The following is a 26,256-nucleotide window of genomic DNA, read 5'->3' as shown; positions in this document are numbered from 1 at the left end:
CTCCACACAGCAATGCTCTGCTCCTGTGAGTCTGGGCCTCAGGCCCCACAGCCACCTGGGCCACAGGGAGAAGGAATGCGCTGACTTAATGATGTACCGTAAATCAGACGAGCCACACAGCGATCCCAACGCTGCCATTGGACAGCACTGTTCCTCAGAAAGCCCAGCCCATTTTGAACTCGAGTCCTGTAAAAAACAGAAGCATGTGGAATCAGAGTATGTGGATCCGCTCACAATCAGTTTTCATGGGGACGTGTTCTGCACTGCTACGCTCTCAGTTGTTCTACTTCTCCAGTCAGCTCTGCAGAGGTCGAGGAAGTCTAAGCGAAGCAAGACTGAGAGCAGGAGGGTTTAAACTGAGTGCGAGGAGCTCTACCCCCTCAAGGCTGATGGGAAACTAGTTGGGGGCACGGAGGGGCTGAGCACTGAGGCAGACTACCATAAGTGATTGCAGCTGCTGCTGAGGCCTTGAAGTTGGCTATAATAACATCCAGCCAAGTCAGGCAGATGACAAGGTGTGAGGGAGCTTGTTTATTTTAATCCTGTTGTAGGTGCCAATTCAAAAGTGAGATGCTGTGGGTAAATACCACAACAGAGCTATATTTTAATAGTTAGTGATTCAAGATAATAGGGGTTTTATCTTATTAATTTATGTATCAACAGTCTAGGGATGAGTCCATGTTCTCATAAAAGTTTTCATTCAAAATCAGGAGCCTTTACTTTTATTCTGGAACATTTTATGTTTTATGTTTTGGACAGTTGCACATCTGCAGCAATTGTGAGTGTACAGAAATTATTTATTATTAATCATTTCAGCTGTTGCACATGCATCAACTTTTATATTCAGTAAAGTGTGTCAGTTATGTTGTATTATTGTATTACTATTATCCTATATTTTCATGTGTATTTATATTATGAATTTGTCTCTCAGATGGCATAAACTGCATAGATAATGGAGTTATTTCGATTCACTGTGCAGAGCTGCTATTTCTTCTTCTCAGACTGCCTATTATCTATCAAGTCCAACTGAATGGAGGCGTTCACAGCGCAGTAGCTGCTGCAGCAGAGAGGTTGGTGGTGAAAGATGCTTCATTTTTCTCCCCAGGACTAACTTCTCCATGCAGAGTGGGGCAGGACTAATGACAGTCATGTTAATGATGTTGACACTCCCACCAGCGCCAGCCAGCGTACAGTAATGAGGGGAAGTAAATAGCAGGTAGCAGACAACACGGCTGCTTCCGCTGCCACACAACTAATGATCCCTTTCACACCCCCTGAACATACTTTGTAAAAATGACAGCACACAGTTTAGGAGGGTAAATCCTGCCTTTCTTACACTTTCACTACACCTGTCAATGGAGAACACCTCTGTTAAAACATGATGCACCATCACATCTACATCTGTATTGTCCTTGTAGATTAGTCTTCTAAACTGATCTGCAGCGATGTGTAGGCCTGATCTTTCATTGGGGATTAGCTCTGCTTATCCTGTAAAGCCCAGTGGGTAGAGCATGGCATTAACACTGCAGGGTTACAGATTGTATTACCACTGTATCACCCTTGGTTAAGGAAGCACCTCTATGAAAGGACACATATGTGCAATCATGAGGGGCTTTGGATACAATTTAGTGTTGGATTGTACCAAAACTTCAAACCAGCTGACACTTGTATGCATATTATGTTAAAGCCACATCTGCTGCCCAGCATGTCATTAAACTTGATAGCATCATACATCTGGATCTGGATCAGAAACACCCCCCCAGATCATGTACAGTAACATATCAGTCTGCTGAGTGGAAAGAATTAAACAAAGCCTAAGTAATCTAATACCGCGGAGAAAAAAAAGAAAGGAAAGAAAAATGAGTGGTGTATGTCTTTAGGTTTACCTGCTGTGCTCCTCTCATATGTGAGGGTATGTGTCTGTGTGACCCCGCTCTGAACTCCAAAGTGAAAAATTCATTCACCTCAGGAGCGTCTGTACAGCATGTGAAGATTGATGCGTGTGGCAGAACACATGAGTAATGATGTCAACAGTCATCTCGGCAGTGGCAGCCATTATTATCATCTCTAGCATGAAATGACACAGGGTCTAATCTGATCCCTAAACAGCCTATCACTGCAAACCCAGAGCACTCTGCCATGCTCTGGGCTCACAGAAAATAATTTACATATGGAAATCAGTGGGACTGTGAGATCTTCAGTATTAATGGCTTCCCCAAACGAAAATGATCTCCATGTTACGGTAGCATATCTCATGTACAGGACATGGTAGATGTTCTGCCTAGCAGCATGTGATATCTCATGTGATAAGCATCAATGCCATTTGCCTGTGGTCGTGCCTGAAGCCACAGAGCATAGGAAAATGCATGAATCTGCCCCAGCAAAGATCCTGAAAGCCACACCTTGACAATCACTAAACCTCGTTTTTTTAATTTCATGTAGATAACTTGGGATTTTATTAATTTGACAATATGTTAGAATTTAATCTGATCATTTCTTTTAATTGAGATTAGCTGTTGGAATACTTGCCTAATGTGTGTTTTTTTTATGTGTTGACCAAATTTCCAGCTTAGTGTCCCGAAAGAAACTGATGTCCAAACACTGTCAGAGCTGAAATATTTCCTAAATCTCATGCTCACATCGTGACCAGGTTTTGTTTGTTTGGTTTGTGTGTGTGTTTGTGCCTGACTGAGACAGACAGACAGACAGATTTACAGAGGGGGGTGGAGTTTCCATCAACACAGTGTCTGTAGAGGCACAAGGACTCTATGACCCTCCTGTGAACTTTCGGGGGGTTGCGCAGGCCACCGGAGGGGCCAAAGGTCAGCATTCATGCTCATCACAAACAATGCACAGCTTTGCCTCCAACACAGAGAGAAGACAGGCTGCTCACATCAGCCAGAATGTAATTAAGCAAAGCAAGCTTTCATGATATTTCTTTTTTATGCTTTGAGTAATAATGGATTTCTCCCTATGCTTTTGCTTTTCCCTTAAAAAGAAACTAATGTACATTTTATTTATTTAGGCTTCATACAGAAGTTGGGATTAGTATTTCACAGTGTATGTAGTAGACAGATATAAATATAAATAACGCAGTAACTATATTTAGAAAATGTTTACGACACGCATAGATAACAATCCCAACTTCAGTATGACTTAACAATAAGTGAGTTTGATAAGGCCTGCAGAGTTAAACCGCAAGACTCACTGTCTGCACATATTTGCACAAGTAATGTAAATAAGATTATATTCAACTTTATTGAATTATACAAATGTACATAATAACCAATAAACAGATGGGGTAGTTAGGATGGGATGTAACTGTAATATGTACAAAATAAACAAAGCCATATTCAAAATGGCATATTGTAATATATATGTAATTATATATATATATATATATATATATATATATATATATATATATATATATATCATATTTAGCTTTGGAATGTTATTTCCTAATTTCTGATTTCTTTTACTGTATTCATATAATTTTCAATAGGTCTTTATCCCTTTTGTACTTCTTAAGACTGTTTCTTGTGTAGCTGTAATGGGCAAATTTTCCCTCTGGGGATCAATTAAATCTCAACTTTATTTAAACTAGATGGACTGGAGCATCAGATGAACTTTTAACTACTAAAAAGCCTTTGTAAGTAAAATCAGCTTGAATATATCTACTTCTGTATAAAATGTATGAAACAGCACTTTTATCTTTGTGTGCACTGGCACGATTGTAAAAAATAAAAAAAAAATTACTAATTCTTCAAAGAGCCAGAAATCTAACATGTCAGCATATGTGTTCTCCATCTTTTACATGTTAGAGCATACTTTACATCCCTGTACGAAGAATGCTCACAGCACCAATAAATCACTGCATGGTCAGGTAAATGTAAGAATGATCAAAACAAAGTATGGGTTGGTGGATTGTAAATTGTTACATCAGCACAGAGCTTTGCTGAGAAAGGTGTGCAGAACTGTCCATTTTGTACGGTGGCCGCCAGGGGCAAACGCCCTGCAACTTAAGAAAACACACCCAAATAGACCAAACACAAGCAAATTAAGAAAACAACTTCATTATTTTGACAACACATGTGCAGCATTCAGCAAACGCGCTGCAAATAAAAAACGATGCAAAAAGAAAAGCACGCAAACTCAGAAAATAGAAGCGATGCAAAAAGAAAAACAACTTCATTAATTTGATAACACATGCGCAGCATTCAGCAAATGCACTGCAAATACACACAACACAACCAAATACATAAACACGCTGCAAATATGAAACGATGCAAAAAGAAAAGCACACAAACCCAGAAAACAAATGCAACAAAAAAACGCAGCATCCAGATTACACAACGGAAGTTCTCCAGACCTCTAGAGGGAGCAGCTAGTGGAACAGCTTGATTTTCGACCTAACCCTTCGCAAAGCAGTTTTGTGTTTATATGTGCGAGCGGGATTTATTCAGTTTGATAAATCCCACGGTAAATAGGCTGGTTTACTAAACAGGGAGGGACTATAAATCCTGTCTGTTTTTTGTATTTCAAGAGCGAATTGCTCCACAATAAGAATACAGATTGATCACTTATTTTGTTGGTAACCGTTGTTGTATAATCACAATATTACACTTGAGGAGGCCTATACTTCAGTAATGCGCCTTTTGGACCTCAAAATTAAACCCTCTCATGTAATATGGCTTAAACAAATGTCAACGTTAAACGCTGATGCAGTTTTACATTTTTTATCACCACGAGTTTACAGACGTCTCTGCTGATTGAGTATCACCTGTGACCTGAGCCGAGACACACCCACCAAACGAGAGAAAACATATCTCAAACATAGACTTAATATTTACAGTCTATGCAGTTGCTCTCTCTCTCTCTCTCTCTCTCTCCCCGTGTGGTCGAAAATCAAGCTGTTCCACTAGCTGCTCCCTCTAGAGATCTGGAGAACTTCCGTTGTGTAATCTGGATGCTGCGTTTTATTGTTGCATTTGTTTTCTGGGTTTGTGTGCTTTTCTTTTTGCATCGTTTAATATTTGCAGCACTTTTATGTATTTGGTTGTGTTGTGTGTATTTGCAGTGCGTTTGCTGAATGCTGTGCATGTGTTGTCAAATTAATGAAGTTGTTTTCTTAATTTGCTTGTGTTTTGTCTATTTGTGTGTGTTTTCTTAAGTTGCAGGGCATTTGCCCCTGTCAGCCACCGTAATTTTGCCCTTGTGGCAACATGTGCACCTGCTCTGCAGTCACCGACTCTGAAATGTGAGGGATCTGGAGCCGCTAACTAACATGGAGAAGAACATCAGGCTCGTCGCCATGTCTGCTGCCGTGCTGAGGAGTGGGATGACAATGAAGAGACAGAAGGACGCCAAAGGGATGTGTCTGTTGCGGAACGATAGGAGTGACTAGCTCAGCTTTGCGTGGCCCAGTCACATCCCCTCTGTGTCCCCCTGAGGCCCTGCGAAATGCTGAGCAGCAGGAAACCAGCACACCAGAACAGACAGGCCCAGCGGTGCACCCACTCCACAACAACACAACAAGATACCCCACCATCACAGCCATTCCTGGCACTATGCACATATGAACATCTGCACATAAAAAAACTTCTCGGCTGGTTGCTGCAGTTAAACCCCACAATTCATATTATTTAGCTGTAAATTAACTCAACTGTATTTGTCAAAAAATAAACTGAAACCCACTAAGACGCTTCCAGTTATTTGTGGGTGTTTTCACTCTATTGCAGTAATCGGCATTTAAACACATTTTCCATAATGTGTATTAAAAGCAGATCAGGCTTGTATTCCTCCTCTAAACCACTAGGGGGTAAACCTCTCCACACTAGATGGCTGCTGATGTATACAGCAGGTCTAACTGCAACTAACCCTGATCTCCAGGACCAGACCTCCCTCTGCTCTGTTATCCACCGGTCTAAATGAACCAGTCCACCTCTGCTAGATTATCATGATGTAAGGCTCTCCTAATTGGATTCTCCGCAGAGTAAGGACTTGTTATTGTAATGCGTTATCTATTCTCTTGATTTCTTCTTGCAGCATCTGGGAGATGTTGTCATTCCAATGATAAACACCCTTTTCACTTGAGCTTTTATTACTAGACACCGTGTGCTAGAAATGGAGATAAATGAGTGTGTGAATCCCTGAGCTCTGATATGCTAGTATAAGATTTCACCTCCTGTATACCCCAACACTCTGCCAGCGGCCTCGCCTTCACATGGGAGATGCACCAGCTAACAAATGACCAGCAGGATTACACACTCTGAGCAGGAGGGAAAATTGTTTTGTAACCACACATTGAAGAAACACTCTTCAAGAAAAAATACATTTGCTGTTTGACTATTTGGCCTTTCTTAATCTATATCTAAACCATGGATAGATTGCTCAGTGAAACTACCCCTGTCCATCAGCAGCACATTTCCTTACTCATATATTATAATGTGGTTGTGCACTAAGTATTTTGGCTCTGTGACATGTATATGAAAGAGGATATTCATCTTGAAGTCCAGTAATATGATGAACTGATGTTCCCCCAGCTTTTTAAAGGAGCTACATATTTGAGCAGACATTGATGCAGTGCGGGAGATATGAGGAAACAGTGAAACATAAAGGGACCCTATGTGACCTTCAGTGTGAGTGATTGTATTTGAATAAGCCTCACATCTGTTTTTGTTGGCTGGAATGTCAGAATAACATTCACTAATGTCCTGGTGTGACTCCTGACCCAATGCCCTCCTGACTCAAAACCCTCATGTAGTGTTTGACAGCAACATACTGTAGAAAACCACCTCTCTGCATGCAGAATGACTGTCCACTGCCACAATGAAAATAATCTTTTTACATCGCAAGTCAAATTGGAATCTAATAAGAGCAGCAGTTTTTGGCCCACCTTAACCTGGTGGTGAACTCTATAGTTAATACGCAACGGTTATTATTTTACCATCAATCAACAGCGAAGCGGGCAGGGTGCTCTCTCACCTCACAGCGCTGCCTTGCAATCTAATTGTGCCCGAGCTTCATCAGTTTCCAGAACAATCAATTCATCCTCTAGCTTGATGCAGGCAGCCATGCCCTGGACCACTACACAGCCTTTAATATGAGCTCCATCGTCCAGGCCCCCTAACCAGAGAGCCAGGAGGCAGCTTTGTTGGCCTGACGGGCTCTGGCTCCAAACCTGTGTTCCATCATCGTTTTTTTGTGGTATCTCTCCTGACAGGTCGAGTCTCTCCGTGTAGCTTTAAAAATCAAGATGTGGCGAGAATGTGATGAGACCCTTGAGGAAGTGGCTGAACTTTTGAACTGGCGTGCGGGACAGTCTGGGCTACACAGACAATATTAAGTGGCCTACTGCCTCGGAGCTGTCACTAATGGGGTAAACATTGACATACGAGCGCAGTCTCAAACAACCATTCATCTGAGCAACTTCGCTAACCTTGAGAGGAGGCAACATCCTCCTGTCTGTGACAATTCAAAACAAATACAGAATATATTATTTTTATAAACCCATTTCAAAGAGGAATCACACTTGAATAAGATGCATGGGCCCTGAAACCACATAATGGGTTTCTCTTCCCCAAGCTGCACTGTGAAAGTTATAAGTGTATTATGATATTGTATTTATTACAGTACAATAAGTGCACACCTGTCTAATAAGGAACTCATTTGTATTTCAATAACAAACTTTTCCCTTCTGTTTTTTATGGATGTGCTTGTCAAGAAAAAGGTTTGTATTCATTTATTTTGCTAATTCATATATCTCACTATAATGACACAAGATGTAATGAAGTAACCCTGTGATGTGTATCAGAACCCTAAAATGTTGCCTTTGGGTTTCACACAGCATGGTAAACTTATTTGTTATACGTGTGTCATTGCTGAAGATGAAGACATATGGCTCTTTTAAAGCTGCTAACAATACCAATCAATAATCATGAATGTCTCAGTATTGCCATATTTCATAAATCAGCTCCATTGTTTCGGGATGACAGTGATCATTCTCTACAGAGTCGCAGCATGAATGCATGCAAATAATCCTTATCTTGATCACAGTCGCTTGCATTGACCACACTGACATCTATTATTTTATGAGGTCCTGTAATCCTGTATCTAAGATTTAAGTACTTGCAGGCTTTAGATGTGAATCTAGACGGTAAAATAATCCTTTATTACTCGTGACAGGAAAAGTGAAGAGGGTCACACTGAGATTGAGACACATTTCAGATTTACATTCATGTTAGAAACATTTTCAACCTGTTTTAACTATATATTTAATCCCTTATGGTTAACCCAACACCAATCCAACATCCCATAAGTGTTTTTTTTATTCAGGCTTCTTAGACAAACTTGTCTGCATGTTGAGGAGTTACTATTTAGCAGTAGATTTATGTTTAAGAGCACAGCAGGATAACCTGCTTGGCAAACGTTGCTGGTTCCCAGCCAAAGCAATCTGTAACACACACTTTGAATCAGAGAAGCGGGCTGAACTGAAAACAAACCAGTGGTATTGTCATTGTTTTTTTGCCCCTAAATGAAGGAAATGTTCACATGGATGCAAACTGGTCCCTGCGCTGCATGAAAGCCGGGGCTTCCTCTCAAATACAGTATGTGACGAAGGACAAAAGTGAAAATGAATAGGGCTGTCGTAAACACACAACACCTCACGGACACATTCATACACCAAAAATAACAGAGAGGCTCTTCCTCGTGCTGCCACACAAAGCACAATTGAGAGTGATGTGTGCTGCAGTCAGGCAAAGGTTGAAGTACGTGGGAAAAAGCGCAGGCACATAACCGCCGATAGGCATTCAGCAGGCGAACAATCCGTCACTGGACGTTTTGCAGGGCTGTGACAGAGCAGCTAAAAATGACAATGTAATAGCTGGGATGACATTTTGTTTAAAAACCTGATGACAGAATGATCCCATGTCTCTGTAACTGTAGCTGCTGCAGGTCTAGGAGTCAGCCATTATTCTCTACTTAGCCACTGTCTGTCTTGGTGGTCACTGTGAGTGCTGCTTGTAATGGGCTATGATGAGTTTGTATGACTTATGATAGGATCTCCCATGTCAGCCCATGTCATGCAAATATTTATGTCAAGTAGAAGCACTTGAGTGTGCGAGCACATGCTCTGATAGATGTGAATTCCCTGTTGGCGCTGGAATGATAGAACATTTCTGAGGCAGTGGCCTACTTCCTCTCCCACTCCCCAGGCCTGGCCACCAGCACTGTGCCAGGGCACTGCCCCCTCTTCCTCTGAGAGATCCTGTGATTGAGAGCGCTGAACATGGTGTTTACTTTGGCTGCACCTCAGAGAGAGGCAGAGAGAGAAAGATGAGGGCAGAAAAAGACAGTTACAAGACAGAGGGAAAGAGGAGCACACAGACTGCAACAATTTCAACATCTCATTTCTCAACAGGCAACATACACTGTCTTCTCTGCGCTTATAGCAGGTTCATAGCCTTGATGTTGCTGCAAAACCACATTCAGCAGCAGGCAAGTGGCCAAAAACATTTACAGATGTAAGATGATACAATGGCATCAAACACAGTCCTGTTTTGTGGGATTGTATTAGTCAGCTTTATTTATTCACTGTTGTAAGCAGCATTTAAAAAGGGAGTAATTTGAAGTGTAAGAGCTGATAAATACTAGTTGTGCCCCCCCATTGTTAGGGAGCGGTCTAAGTGGTGAACTCTCTCTTTCATCGTCTTCCATTGCCTGTGGCTTTCTCAAGCGTCAACATTCTTCCACTTATCTTTATAGCCATTAGCGCTGTCAGCCTCCCTACATCTCTGCTCAGGCTCACTGTGAAGCCCCTTGCCGAAATACCATGAATATCAGTTGACAAGCGGGATGCCTTAAAACGTGAGTCGCAAACAAATTGAGTTATTTGTGTTTCTTGAAGAGGAAACAATGAAGAACACGATCTGGAGAGGGGAGTGTGCTGGCCTTTGGTTACACCTCAAGCCTGGTAGCAAACACACACACAAACACACAGTACAGCCTGAGCTAGAGTGTAAAGTAAAGTGGCCTTACAGTGTCTCATGGCGGGCAAGCAGAAGGTGATGGCGTTGGGAGGGTTTTTCAGTGTGATGATACACGTGATGACTGACTCTACGTATGCTCTACTGGCCGATATTATAGATTTCACTGTCATCTAAACATGGACTGAGTTGCCAGTATTTTAGGTACACTTGGCTAAAATTCATGCAGTCTAATACAATCCTATGAGATCAAGCATACCCACTACTACATTAATTACAATGCTGAGTTTTATTTACTTATGTATTGTCTTGTTCAGTTATAGCAATCGTTGGCATATTATAATAACTATATTGTGTTGCTTTGGTGTAGTAGCGTCTACATGGTCCAGCAAATACTTAAATGTAAATTAAATGTAAGTTCTGTATTTTCGTGTCACGAGTGTTTTTCCATGATTATGGTTCATAACATAATATGGGATGTACATTGAGTGGCCACTTTATTAGGTACCGTAAACCTAGCTAAAATAAATGCAGTCTAATACCACAGTCCTAAAATAAGTCATAATTTAGAGGTGTTGATTTAACTTTATGATCATTTTGAAGGATGTACTAGTTTGTTGTGTTGGACTGTATTGCATTACACTGAGAGGTGTTCCTAAGATTTTGTCCATCAAATTTATATCAATGAAGGTACACTGAATAGTATAAATACCCCTCTTATATCTACCTTCATCAATATGAATGAGGTGGACAAAATATTAGAAAAACCTCTTAGTATAATGGAATGTAGTCTCAACAACAGCACCACAAACTATGAACCATTTGCTGGACAAAACAACATATGTTGTGCTAAACGTTGGTATAATTGAATAAGACAAAAAGGTTATCACCAATAAAAAAATAAAAAGATAGGGGAAGAACATTTTTTAGAATAATCAGGGTATTCATGCATTTTTCCTATTGATATTCTCTATCAATGAGGAGGGTATAGTTTCCACCCCTCACTGAAGCATTGAAGTACTGGTGAAGTCCTATAGGGGGAGCCTGGCATCACCTCTGTGTGTCAGGACACACACACACACACACACACACACACACACACACACACACACACACACACACACACACACACACACACACACACACACACACACTCTGATGGAATGTGCAATCCTGTCATCAGCTTGTAATTATAGACTTTAACCAGCAAGATCCAGCCTTCAGAGTTTTATAAAAAAAAAAAAAGAGGGGAAAATTTTTTTCTTGAGTTTCTGCCGGTGTGACGTCTTTCACACCTTCCCACTTTTCACTGATTTTAGTGGAACGTGACACACAACCCTTTAATTTTACACTCTGTTGTGAAGCTTACGAGCCATTTAAGTCCAATTAGAATGAGGAGAGCAACGCATCTTTAACACCACCCTCTTAACCCAGCTGCCTTCAGCTATTGTTGATAGTCTAATCCCTGGGTGTAATAGAATTTGGGACAGACAACGTGAGGATTTGGCTAATCCCCTATTAAGGACCTTCGTAATCCTCTAGAAAATCTTTGTATACACACCAGGTTAAATACTGTAGCAACAGCAAGGTCAAAAGGATTAACCTCACAGAAAGTGATCTGATGGTGTTTTTTAAAAAAGAAAAAAGTAGAGCTATTTCAAAGGTGATACTTGGCTCGATTGCTTGAAAAGTGGTATAGATTTCTTAGCAATCACTTAATATTCATAGTCATCGTATTACACATATATCATGTACAAAGTGTAAAATGGTACCATTCCAAATTTAGTTTTTTCTTTAAATGGGAAAAGAATAAAGTGATTCAACATGAAAACAAAACATTATGCGTAAAGTAATACAGTTTATTTAGGCACAATTTGCATAATTACCTTTTAATGTTTCTTTTTTTGTTTGATGGGCAAGTTTTTCTCCCATAATCGGCTATCATTTAATAATCATATCATTATGACGGTTATTATATTTTAATTCCAGTACTATAATTCCCTGTACGATGGTAAAAGTCCCTTTGAATTCCTCTGTGGATAGAAAATGTATACACTCCATATGCTCTCTGGCTACTGACGTCAAGGCAGAGTGATTAGGTGGAAGTGGAGTTTATGTAAGCAATGGTGAGCGAAAATCGGCCCCAGATCTCCCCACAAGATGCTCACACTCAGTGAGTGCGCAGCACTTCACATGGAGGATTGAGATATGTGATATTAAGTAGACGGCCATAAAACCTTGTCTGGACCCATGTGGTCGACTACAAGTAATAGGGAACAGTCAAAAATATATTCAAGTTTTCAATGAAAGCCTGTTGAAAGTGTAATGATGTTAAAGTGCTGTCAGGGGAGTCCCAGCATGATGTTTTATTGGCTGTTTATTTTATTGGAGGACTAGTCATGAATCTAGGTAGCCTTCAGTGTTATTGCCACAGTGTGGTTGAGCCCCTCAGCCTGCATGAGAGATTTTATTAGCCAAACATTTGTTCCTTCATATTAAAAGCACCCAGGACTATGTCTTTGCCGTTCAATGGTGAAAATAGCAAACAGATGTGTTTGGTCTTCAGCATCCTCTACACATCAGTATGTTACTCTGTTCTTTATGATGTTTTATTCACAGTAAAATACAAACATTTAGTGCTATAACAAAAAATACAGGCCTCTACCTTTGTGGCATTTGTTGCCAAGTTGTTTATGATGAAGGAATTAGTTACATGAAAATGTGCAGTTTTGGTTAACACAGCAAATACTCGCTGTATGTACCGAGTGCAATAATTCTTATGGAATAACTGTACTGAAATCCAACAGGACCTGAGTTAATATCATAGCCAACCTGAATTTCTGCTTGCATGGAAGGCTGTGTGATTGTTTATGAGTGTTTCAAAACCCCGGGGATAAAATAATCATTTTTACCACAACGCAGAATGCTCAATTCCATAAATGTGGATGGGATGTTTGGCAATTTCTGTTTCATTTTCTCAGCTCACTAACTGTTGGCTACACTGCAATAAGTGATAACTACGCCTGTAATATTTGGTCCATGGGACTAAATCCATTACAATGAGCATTTGCATAATACAGTAGTGTAGTTGAACAAATGAGGAATATGTAATGATCCAATCTGTGTGGGACAGAATGAACACTGCAAGTAAATATGTAATGATTTCCACATGGCTGCACATCTGACGAGAGGAACAAAAGCCCTCCCTGTGCCTTACAAATGACCCTGATCACACAGTTGTCATTCTGGTCAGCACTAAATATATCAATGACCTCACTACAGCTATTGGAAGGAAATGCTGTAAATTAGGAAAATATCAGGTGTGCATCTTAAGAGACCGGCCCTTGGCAAGTCAGTGCAGCACACGTAATCAGTACAATAAATACTTACTAGCTGTTTGTGCAAACTGACAGGCCGGTGACTGATGTGGTTGCAAGAGAGTGGGCTGAATGGATGGCACAGATCAGCCCGATGAGGTCAGAAAGCAATGCTCTCGCTGTATTTGGCCCAGCTGATCTCCAATTAAACAGGGCATTGACATCACACAACTGAGCAGACCATTTGAGCCACCTCTGCAGTGCTAGCCAAGACATGTCACAGACCACCGCTTAGCTTTCACCACAAGCCCTTGAAGGAAAAAACACACGCAAGCAGCACAGAAGAAATGGTTGCACCTAATTTTGTCTTTATATTCAGACAAAGCCACTGGAAGCACAGTGGAGGTTCATCCCAGAAGTCTTCTCCTCTGATGTTGGGTACATGATTTAGTTTATGTGCAGGTCTGTACTGCTCAGGCAGTCCCTGTGGGGAGAGGATAGCGAAACCCTTTAAAGGCTTCCTTGGCTATCACATTTCTGGCTTCAAAATACGAAGCCCCCCAGCCAATATATCTATGACTATTATCTATCAATTAATACATCTGTCTGCATTGTAGGGGTCCACTGCCCTGCTAGCGGCTTGACCAGGCAGTGAACTCTTGCATTCCTAAAAAACACGGTCATCCAGCCTCTGTAATTTGTCATGTTAGAAGTTGACAGTAAAAGGTCATCCGCTCCCATCGCTGGAGGCAAGAAAAAGCACTAGGATGAAAGTGCACGTCCAGCTATTGCTGGGCTCTCCCTATTTGTATAAGACTAGGAAGACACACATACACATCTTTATCTAATCTAGACCACCTATCTGTCTTATACTTCCCAGACTATCTGAAAGCAGAAGCACTAGCGGGCCCTTTAAAAAAGCACTCCAGCGCCTAATAATCCACCCATTACATGCCTTAAACTGAACTGTCTAAAAAGGCAATGTTTCTGAAGCGTCACGTTTGTGACAGCATTTATAATGTGAGGAAAATGAGGCTCCTCTGTGTCTTTGCAAAAAAATATTTACCTCTGTCTAAATTTAATATCCGCTGATTTTAAACAAGACACTTTCACAGATGTTCAATGAAATATATCTCATCTGAGGGAAGTTTGAATTGAAGAAGGGACTATGTTGTACCACTTATCATATTCATGTTCACTGTAGCTATCATGACATATCAGTGAGCCTCCACCAGCTGTATATTTTATGCTCTGGTATAGTTGCACATTTAGTTTCGAAGCCAACAAGCTATCCATTAAATTGGGCCACCTCTGACTCCACTCCAAAGAGAGGGCATGTCTGCCAACAGCTCATCCATCATGCACAATATCAATTGATTTCCAAACATAAACAGAACATCTTTGATATTAGGGACAGCTGGATCAGAGGGGGCACAGCAGAGGAAATGCACTTATAGGCATCACGGCCGAATAGTCCAGCTCCTGTCTGCTGCCCTCTCTCCCCCAGACTGGCATAATTTAGCCGGGTCGCTCTCTTCCTGCAATTATTTTACTTCCGAAGCACAACACGGCCATAGAGCCTATAGCACCATGACACTGTGTGGTTGACTCTAATGACTCCTCCAGTTCACCTATAGCTGAGCCACGACAACTATTAACCCATTACCTTCACTATAGTGCTCCCATAAAACAGCATACCTATGCAAAACAGTGTGCTGCTATTAGCATGGAGGTTAAAAAGGGCATACGTTTCAGACACCATGAAAGACATGTAGAAGGACATAATGTAGGTATGAGGGACCCAGTTTGTGCTACTGTGAGCACTCAGCATGTTAACAAGATGAGAGTCCTCTAATCACAAGTCATTGTGGTAATAATGAGAAAGATGTGGAGAAACCTGTAGACAGGTTTGTGGGCAGCTTTTGATAACATAACATATTAAACACTGATACCTTTCATTTATAATCGCAGCAAATAAAACCCAATTTGTCATTTCAGGAGAATAACAGTGAGTGAAGTGCTCACAATTTGAATATTACTTTCATGGTGAGCATTTATTTTATGCAGTACTTTGGCCATTACTTCCAGCAGACCACCATCCAATGCTCATATAATTCAGTTATGAAATATGGGTATGTTTTATTAATTATTCATTGATAATCCTGTTGCACATGATATGAAGCATTTCCATTAAACTACATTGAAATATTATCAATTATCGTGTTTTAATTCTCACCCAAGTGGCTCCCCTAGCTCCACTTACATCACCCTCCTATGCTCTTCCATGCAGTATTAGAGAGGCGTCATTAGTGAGGACCAGTGGGAAGGCTGCCCTCACAGGAGCTAATGGAAGTCGTAAAAGCAGCACTACTCATTGCATGGACATTACACACTGACCCTCCCAATCTCTCAGCCTCTGCAATTGGCTGACAGTGTGCACCACTGACACGGTAAACCACAGGCTTTTCAAACTCAATTTAGTCCAGCATTAAGTATTCTATGCCCCCGTTAATATTGAAATTCATAAATGTATAAGGTTAGGGGCAAACATGTTGTGGTACACTTACCAATGCGATGATACAATTCCCAGTTGATGGTAGCCACCAAACAAGAATAGCGAGCTGTGTACTGCAAGACTCATATATCTTTGTTATTTACAGACAAATGCTCCCTTTGGTTCACAACCAGAACAAGTTCAGATTTTTTGACTTGAAACTTCCATTAACTTTAATTTAAAATTCACTCGCTACTGTGTGAGGAACTACCGTACGTCCATGTCAATCTATATCTCCATATGCCGGACAAAAATGAATTACCCATGGGGCTAAATGGAATTTGTTGCAGCACAGCCTCAAATCCTCACAATGTTTGGTGCCATAAGTGGATTAAAATCTCTCCATGATGTAAAAATATTCACCCAACTATTCGGTTGCTCAGTTTCAGGGAAATACTGCACTGCTGATGCACTTTAGCTTTGTCATCTAAGGTGAGAAGGGTTCAGATTTTTTGCCCAAGGGCCCTTTTGTCTATTTGAACCCTTGGCCTTTAGTCCAGGGTTCAGAGGTGCAGACTCTGCTCCATCTCAGACATCCATTGTATTACTCTGTATGAAAATGAGTTGATCACAGGTATGAGTTCAGTCTGCCATACTAATACAATAATCAGAATGGTAGGCAGGCTATAGGTTTATAGTCTAAATTCAAATGAAATCCAAAATTATAATATGGTTTAAAGCACTAGTTTCATTGTGGGAAACTTACTGTGAAGAAAACTCAGTCAGCATGTGGTTGGAATGAGCCTTAGCCTCCCAAACACATAGCAGTCTCTGCAAAGCTGCTGTTATTTATAGCATAATACAGTACAGCCGGTTCTTTTTACAGGACCTTTTTTTTTTTTAGAAGGGTTGAACTTGATGACACAGAAGCTACCAATTCTCTGATTTGAGTTCAATCAGCTTTAATCTGTTTTATCAAAGCAAGCAGATAACAGTGCGCACACAACATGATTCAGTCTCTCACACAAGAGAGCTTCCACCTAAGATTAAATATAATTTTTCCTGATAAAGAAAACTGTAGATGTAGAGCTCCACGGGCTACAATGAACAGAATACTGGACTTCTTCGTTCTTAAGTCCGTCAATTTGTTAAAACCAAGGTAAAGGTCCTCAGTAGGCCAGGAGTAATGTTATCAGGTTCTGATGAAATGCATCCACTCCTTGTGTTTTAGGACTTGTTTACCGATGTAGGTCAAACGCCTTGCATTGCCAGACCTATCTCCACAGCGCTGTGTCAAATAGGTCTGGCTGCACTAACATTCAGGTAGGGGAATTTAACGCTCTGAGTTGTTTGGATTTCTTTAAACCAATCACAATTGTCTTTGGCGATGCTAAGCCACTGTTGCAGCAAAGGACGATAGAATTTATTATTTATTTAATTATTATTATCTAATTTATTAATGTATGTATCTATTTCCTTGCAGCAATGGTGCCCTTGCAAATTGTGGGGCTAGCGGATAGCAGGGAATGCCTGACATATACAAAAATAGATTTTAATCTCAACAAGACTTAAAAGCTTTGGTGCGTAACTTTTTTATATTAATGAATGTCCGTTGCATTCAAGCCATTGCCAAATGAGTTGATACAACGCTAATTAAGACTATCAGCTCCACAAAACTCTCTCTGTATTTCTCAGTATGGCTATGTTCAGAAACTTGTGTTGTCTGGCGACTTTCGCGCGCAGAATATCGAGCGAAGACAATTACCTCTTCTGAAGAGTCTATCATGTATTTTTAATCCTCTGTGTCCTCCTTGGCTACTAGCAACTGCGTGGGGGAGGGGTGGGGGTGGTGCGCGATCATGGAAGGCTTGTATCATGTGGATGCGCCAACAGTTTTGTTGTCATTACTTAGAATTCTTCATGGGGGAGACAGAAACTACGCACTATAGCTTTAAAGTGGGTAAATTAGGGAAAAAATGATCTTTGATTGTAGAGCAAAAGTTTGCTTGAATGTTTTTCGTTTTGTCATGTGTATTTAGTTTTTTCTTAAGTATACAAAACACTGTTCGCCTTTAAATATAGAAACATTTTCAGAGAAATCCGACAAATAAAATGGAATCTAAAGGCATCAGTATGCTCCAAACGATGTGCTTATCAAATGGTCGAACATGTCTTAACACAACTACTTCTGATACTTTTCGTGTGTACAACCGGATGCAAAACTATGAATGCCTTCCTGGAGAGACTGTCCAAAAGTATTCTCCATTATCCCCATATTTAAACAAATACTGCATCCCTCCCCTCTCTATGACAACAGGCTTTTCACCTCACCTTCAAGATTGGTCTTTCAGAACAATTATATACACTTGCCTTCTGATGTGGTCAGACAACACTCATACAAATTGGTTTGTGTTGAGCATACTTCTGCCTTAATCAAAACAAACACATTTTCTGAACCAGTGTTTTACTCGTTAGCACTCTGTCCTTAATATGCATAGCTTACATTCATTCAAGGTACAACTGTAGGTGCTTCTCATGGCATTGAATCTTTTTACTTCTTGTATATGGGGGAGGAAACGAGTCGAATAAGGTACAAAAGAGATGTTGAATCCCTTTCTTTCCTCACTGTCTGTGGGGATCCTATTCTGCAATAATGGCGAAGGGCTTGTGACATTCACTGCTGATAGAGGACATCATTTCACAGGAGACCTCACAGAGCAGCTAGACCAGGAAGAATGTGGCCAGATGGAACTGGGCTGAATTGTCAACATTTCCCTGTTGACTAGCCAGCTAAGCAAGTTGTACAATGCAGGCAGATTTTTACATTCAGGAGGCAAGAGACACCACACACAAAAACACAAAAAGCCACTAAAACCAAACTAAAGTAAGTACACAGAGCCTCCTGAGTGCCTCGTCTGAGAGGGAGAGGACAAAGGTGAGGATTGGCTGTAATAAAGCCGTATGCCCGCTGTTAAGAAATGAAATGTAAAGCCATCACCGTGATCCATCTTCATTAAACAATTTCCCCTCTCCCTTGCTTGCGAGGGTATCAGTTTCAAGGGGTCAGGTGCTATTTTTCCTCCTCTTGGGTGTCGGCATGTGTTTAAATATACTGTAGAGTGCAGCACTAGTGCAGTGCAGTGAAGCAGAGGAATGGGAGGCCATTGGTCCCGTGCCGATTGGCTGCCATTCAAGGTTACTCTTGGAGGGTTTCCCATCACCCCCCTCTAAGTGATACATTGCAATCTGACAAATGCAAACTGTGACATTTAGGAAAGCACTGGGAGAATAACTACTGTTGTGTTGTTAATGTGGGCTCCTCACTGCTAAACTAGATTGTTGGGCAGGCAGCTTTACAAGCCTGATGTCCATTACACAGCCGGATCATTTTTTTCAGCCTACTGTCCTCAAATATTTTAACAGTTTTATGACAGAGAAATTACTGACTGAAGAACTGTCAGCCATGTGTATTGGCAACTGCAGTAAAACACAAAATAAAAATGGTACACTGTGCAGATATTGAGTATTAAACTGTAATTCCGCATGAATTGTCTTTAACATCTAGGAATACAACAGACTGTTTTGGATGCAAACTTCATGTTCTGCATATAATTCAGGGAGCGAGTGGTGAGTGTGAAAACTAGATTAATTAGGAACATCTAAGCAGAGCATAAAGATGAAAGTACTTTTTTGAAGGTAAACTAAAGTGTGTGTGCAAATATCAGATGTTGTTTAGACAACGTAATTACATGATTTATGCCCTTTTTTCTAATCTAAGTCAGGGATGGCCTCTCCATTTTTGCTGATTCATAGGGAAAATACACCAGGACAGATCAGATGAATTGCCTTTTTCTCCAAGTAGTGTTTGTCTAAATAAGAACTCTGTGATCAATCTTCAGTCTTTCAGTTAAGTTTATTGTCTTGACTGGCTCCTCGTTGTCTGAGTAATAGCTAGGCATTTTCAAATAGCTGATTACCTCATCGCGTCCGGGCAAATCTGTTATAATTTGAGTGAGCAGGGACACATCGCACTGCCTCATGCAGCCAAAAGAACACGCAAGAGGTGTAAATCCTTTGGTATCTCGATATAATTCTATATGCAGACATTTGTCAAAACATAAAAACCATGGCAGCAAAATTAGATCGTTTCATGTTGAAGAAATTACAGAAAGCAAGAGGGAACCGAAGGACTCATGGGAGAATTTCTCTCTTTTTGTTCCCAAATGCACTGAGCTTTTCCCCTTGTATGGTTGCAAGGCATACATTAATTATACCGCTCACAGGAATTGCTCTGCTGCCACTGTCGCCAAATTACCACCTTCCGCTACAGATCGGCTTCTTCTACTTTAATGTGCCATTTAATGCAGTTTCTCCTAATCTAGTTCATAGATAGAGGTGAATGGAAATGGTGCTGTGTGTGTTTTATGCAAATTGCAAGACGAGGTGATTAATTTATAATGGGTTTCAGTGCAATTGAAGGCAGCGGGAACTGATCAAGGGCAAGGACATTATAGAATGGTACAGGCTGCATAGGGGTGGCTCTGCTTGTTCTGCACTGTACCACAGCATGACAGTATCTCATTACATCTAGACAAAACACCTCCCCCATTGATAATGAGCATTTTTTCATGAGGAGGGACCGTTTTCGTCTCATGCTGTATTTTTCCTGCACTGAGCTGCACATCATTCTTCATCTGGCTAAATCATGTATTGATCCAGCACTATATCTCATATCCATGCACTATAATGCGTTGTGAACTGTGCATGCAATGTGCCAGAGCCTTTTTGAAATCAAACCACATGGAGATTTTCTTTACTGTGGATGCTACATATAAATTGCAATGGATCACCATCCACAATTTTATAGTCTTTACATTGGCTAACTACAACGTGTTTCATACTGACGTTGGCAAGCTCTTTGAAAATAAACACTCATGCACATAAACTAACAATATTTTCTCTCACAGTCTCTTACTCTCTCTGTCTCTCTCACATGCATGCAGCCACTGTTAATGGAACTGCATAGACTGCTGGATATAATTTCCTTGCCTGGGGACATAAGACTGGAAAACTCTGTTTATATGTTTGATGCTATTCGTTACTGATTGCTGAGCAGGCCTGGACAGATTCAGCAGCGTCAGTTGAGAGATTTGCTTTTGTCTGATGGTGTATAAAACATGCTGGCATAATTCAAATATACAGAATCTGATGCAGTGCCAACCAGCTGCGATGTTCTTTCTCACAGTTAGTTGATCATAACATACAGTGTGTTAGTATTAAAACCCCTCTGGAATCCCTCTATTGATCTGTGAATACACTGAGCATGTTTATTTATAGTAACTTTATTTATATATTATGTAGAGACAAGCTACAGAGGAAACCTGTATCTCATTGAAAAAAGGGAAGGTTTAAAAATTTATATTTTCAGTGATTTACAGGCATACATTGACTTTCAAATGATAAGCCAGACTTATAGCAGAGTTTATGCTGAAGAAAAGGATACCATGTATGTGGGGAAATGACGTACATATGAATATAAAAATGAATGTATAGAGAGTCGGCAAAAAATAATCAAAATTGACCTTACCTTTAGATGGTTTAAATGCCGTTTTATGATTAGTCTAAAATAAAAAACAGTTATAGCCATTTTATAACAAAGCACTGTGTAGTAAAAGAAGACTCCTTGTCCTCCACAGTGCCATTAAAACAGATTTATTTCAATATCACTGGTGGCTATCTGTCCCTGCTGCTTCTCATGAGTTCGATATTAAATATTTACCAGTGCTTCAACAACAGTGAGACTATGCCATTTTGTAAGTGTTCCTTAAAGCAGTGTAACTTGGCTGCTGATGAGCAAAATGTGTGTCAGTCAGCCGAAAATAAGGTGTCAGTGCAGTAGGCCTATAGTTACCATTATTGTTTAATTCTGCACCTGTGCAAATGACAATGCAGAAGCCCTACAATTTAAAAGCATGATTGTGATTCATTCCTCCTTGCTGCTTGGAGGAAAGGTGCTTCGTATACGTTTTACTGAAGAGAGCAGGAGCCCTGAACAGCCCAAGAGGTTTAGCAGAGACACAAAGCAGCAGTGGCACCGTTCATACCTGCAGGTGACAGAGTGCTGATGATTATAGCTAGGACAATGCCCTGCATGTGTCAAACAATTGGCAAATAATTTATGTCATCTTTTCCACTGTTATTTCCGTGGAGGGCACTAACTGTGTTGCCAATATCAAACCTCCTGCAGAGGAGAGGCAAAAAAGGGATGTGCTACAAAAGACTGATGGAGGGAGAGAGGAAGAGGGAGCAAGAAGAGTGGATTGGGGGAGGGGAATAAGTGCCAGGCTCAGCTTTTTCCTGACTGAAGATGCACAGCCATCTGTGATGAGACAAACACACGTATGGCCATCATTTGTCCAACATCTTACGTGATGTGAAGGCTTTTCACTCGCCATGCCAACCTGTGTGGCAGATGATGTATGTGTTTCTTCAGTCCCGTGATTACTAGCATGGAGCTGCAGAGCAATGCTCTTCACCTCATCAGTTCCACAGGCTGCGCTCCAAGGTGGGTGAGGGATTCGCTGCAAGATGGCTTCTGACACACAGCACAACCAAGGCGTACCAGCATGAATATTATACAGTGCATTTCACCACAGCCACCCACTGTGAACAGATCAATCGAGGTGGATGAGGTGAATTAGAATTTTAATAGAGTGCCTAGGTGCAGTAATTAAAAAGAATGATTATATTTTTCCTAAATGTATGAAAAAGTGGATGGTCCATTGGGAAAGCTAGCTGCTTTGGTCTTATATGTAGTGTACACTTATTTGTTTCAATTATGTTCTTTGATGGAAACTTTTAAGTGACACTGGAATTACAACAAATATAAAATGTATCTGGATTATTATATTATAATAATATATTATTATTTCCTTTCCTCGTTATAGTTTTCTTCCTTTTAAAAAGGTGGTTAATGTTTCTTTTTATATCCAAAATTGTTCAGAAAAACAAAGCTTTGTTTATCTACCATAAAAAGCAGTTGACCTGCATGTACATGCACATTGTACATTTTTGTTTTGTCCGTTGACAGCCATTAATAACTGCCAGGATTTAGGCAAGAATTATTAAATTTCACTTAACTTGAAAAATAAGCCCATTGCTCCTTTTGGTCTATAATTATGTGTTATGGCCGGTGGGTGATGCATAACAGGTTTATATACACAACATATACGGCACAAGCGAAAAGGTAAATACAAAGAAGAGGATGAGAAAAGACAACAAACCAGTGTCACTAGATAAGCTGAGAGACAAGCGAGTGATAATTGTTGTAGGAGCCACGGGAGCAATAGGCTCTTTGAGAGAAAGTTAACAAACCAGCAAAACAATACAGATGAATCACAGTGGAGGATCTGCTGCTGCAGTCTACCATCCACTGAGGACCTATTAGAGTCGGCTCACAAGCTTTATGTTTCAGCCACAGGCTTCTAGTTACAGCTTTAAAAGCCCAGGCTTAAAAAAAAAAATCCCTTGCTTTTGAAAGTTTTACGTAAGGTAGGTTAATTATTTTTCTGTGAAAGATTAAGAATTTACTTCTTTTTTTTTATAATTTACTCATCAAACATATTCTAATTCAGCTCCAGAGACCAGACAATGTGACCTGACACATCCTCTAACAGAACAATTCTCTTGCTAAGTTAACCAGCAGGACAGGAAGGATGTTATTGCTTTAAAGTTCACCACAAAATCTGTGAGACTAGTGAACTTAGTCTCAATTAGAGCACCATGGGCTGTCTGTCAACAAAAATACTGCCATTGTTCAGTGGCTTCATCCAGAGAGAGAGCGATGTTTTTGTAGGGTGACCTGGGCAACTATGCTGTGTCAACTGGTGTCAGGCTACAAGTGCAATATACCAGCTTGCCCGCAGGCTAAACCCCAAACGAGGCCCCTTGTGTCCCAAACAACACAACGAAAGATAAGGCTCCAAGACGCCTCCTTGACAAAGATTTCTGGTTGAAAGGGCCAGAAGAGGTGACACAGCCACACTGACTAGACAGGAAACCGGTCAGCCAACCTCTGTTTGGTATGTCAGCAGATCGCAGTTGAACTGGAGAGCGTGCACGAACATGGGTGCATAAAAAGACACTTGAAGAGGTATCCTTATCAGGCGGTGCTAACAGTGGGAGATCATTAGGGCTGAAACGATTCCTCGAGTAACTCCAATAATTCGATTACTAAAAATCCTCGATGCACAATGATTTGCCTCGAAGCTTCGTTTAAACAATGTTACAAATGTTGTATCGCTCACAGTGTTTCCGCACGGATGATTATTACTGTCGCACACCGGTCTGACGCTGCTGGCGACACATGCCATGAAACTGACCGCGCAGTTTAGAAAATTAAGAAAGAGAGCGTAAATAGTGAAGGGCTAAGAGAAGAGACAGGCTGGAGAAAACGACAGAAAGTGTGCAAAGTTTGGAATCAGTTCAAACGTAATTAAAACGAAAACTCTGTACAGTGTGTCTACTGCAAAATCAAACTAGCTTACCACAATAACAACACCACGTCAATGCTTCAGCATCTCAACAGAAAACATTGAGTCTAACTTAATCATCCATTCCACGAAGCGGACCGACAAAAGTAAATCACAGAGATGTATGGATGATGAAACTACACCAAAGACAACTACCAAGAACAAAGACAAGAAAATACGTAGTGGTGACCACAATTTGATCTTAAGAGCCGAGTTGTTGACTATCCCTTCGGAAAAACAGCTGATTGTTGCGCACCATTTTCTCTCACTCTCTCTCTTCACGAAGAAACAGATGATCAACAATCTACTAGCATAAGTATAACAGAGCTGTGTGACATTGTACTCAAATATATAAATGAAAATAGGTTAAATATAACTTATATATACTTATAAGCCAATATACAGATCAGTCTCAGGTTGAAACTTGTAGTTCTGAAAGTTAAGTTGCACAACTTAAGGTAATGTTTATGTATGTTTAATGTATGCCTTAGTTTGAGGTTGTTATTGCATTTCAGAAAATTATTTCTTTAAAAACAATGTAATATGGCACTTAAATGCACTTAATGTTTTTTTGAGAGATGATATTGTAAGCAATGTAGGCAATAAAAATGTAGCTTTTTCCGAAAATTAAACCAAACTATTTTATATTATTGCTCTTCAATAAAACAAAAGTATTTCTTATCCGATCACTCAATTAATCTATGGAATAATCGGTAGAATACTCGATTACTAAAATAATCGATAGCTGCAGCCCTAGAGCTCATCATCTAAAAAGATAATCCTCTAATGTGCTTAAGATTTGTTCTTTTGTTCCTCCAGGGCAGAAGTCGAGGACTCTCCTCTAATGGCACCACAGAGGAAGCTTTGTCTCTCATCAAAGAAGAGGAAGTCCTCTGCTGCTGTAACTACGCCGTGCCCCTCAGAGAGCATGTTACAGACGATGTAGCATCTTTCATGTTCCAGCTAAAGGGAAGAGGGACAAGTGAACAACCCAGCCTTTAACCCTTGCATGACTTTACAGAGCATGTGGTGATTTGTCTAAAGTTTGAGCCCTCAAAAATGATGACCAATCATTCACTGACCAGAGCGACAGGCCATAATGAATTCTTTTACATTTACTTGGATTTGGCATTGCGTAGATTTTCAGATGGTCTAATTAATTTTCCATGAACAATGAAAGTTTTTGCCTTTCGGATACAAACCAGGCCATCCAGTTCGGTGGTTCTCAAAATGGGACGCAGGAAAAACTCATTAGGTTTCCCCTCACCTCCCTCAGCTGTGGTTGAGCTACAGCAGGTTGTCACTCAGAAATTAGCGTTCTCCTGGTAGAGCAGTGGACGCCACATCAGCTGCTACCATTTTTGTAACTACATTAAACAAACCCTCTGAAGGCCTCAATGATGCATGCAATCTTAATTTTTATTACAGCAATTTATTATACACTCCCCAAGCTAATGACAGCCCCGACTGTCATTAACAGATTAATTATAATTTCCCCCGTGCTCAGAGTTAAAGAGAAACGTGAACACATGCAGGCGGCCCTTAAAAACAATGAGAGTTGGGTAACCGTGTTTCATCATTCCAGTGGCTTTACCCTTCACCCTTCCTGAAAGTAAATGAAATGAAGGAACCAAGGGGCTGGCTTCTCAGGTCCTTTCTGCAGCCACTGTGCATAACAAAGCACTCAGACACAACATATGCACTTCAAAGAGAAGAATCTCCTCCCAATTCCTTGTGCCAAGAAACTCTTAACAGGATAGACGTGAAAGCTGTCTTTTGGTTTCACCTTTGTATCATTAACCCAAAAATATGGCAGCAATATAATGTACAATGCTAGTTTCCATGAAGGGTTTTTGCCTGACCCAAAGTTTTGATGAAGCTGAAAATACCCTAACCCTCTGCAAAAGGTAAGTTCCAGTTATTTG

At 40.5% G+C, this 26,256-nt stretch overlaps 1 long non-coding RNA gene across 1 annotated transcript; it reads left to right on the top strand.

Moving 5' to 3' along the window:
• The first annotated feature begins 234 nt into the window (after window positions 1-234).
• On the top strand, window positions 235-3,311 carry LOC144525748 (uncharacterized). The gene is made up of 3 exons (XR_013502706.1): window positions 235-515; window positions 1,002-1,070; window positions 2,698-3,311. It is a non-coding gene; the product is annotated as an uncharacterized LOC144525748 (long non-coding RNA).
• The last annotated feature ends 22,945 nt before the right edge of the window (window positions 3,312-26,256 follow it).

The sequence above is a fragment of the Sander vitreus genome, chromosome 11 (assembly GCF_031162955.1).
Source record: "Sander vitreus isolate 19-12246 chromosome 11, sanVit1, whole genome shotgun sequence".
Lineage (NCBI taxonomy): Eukaryota > Metazoa > Chordata > Actinopteri > Perciformes > Percidae > Sander > Sander vitreus.
This window is presented reverse-complemented; position numbering and strand designations above follow the sequence as displayed.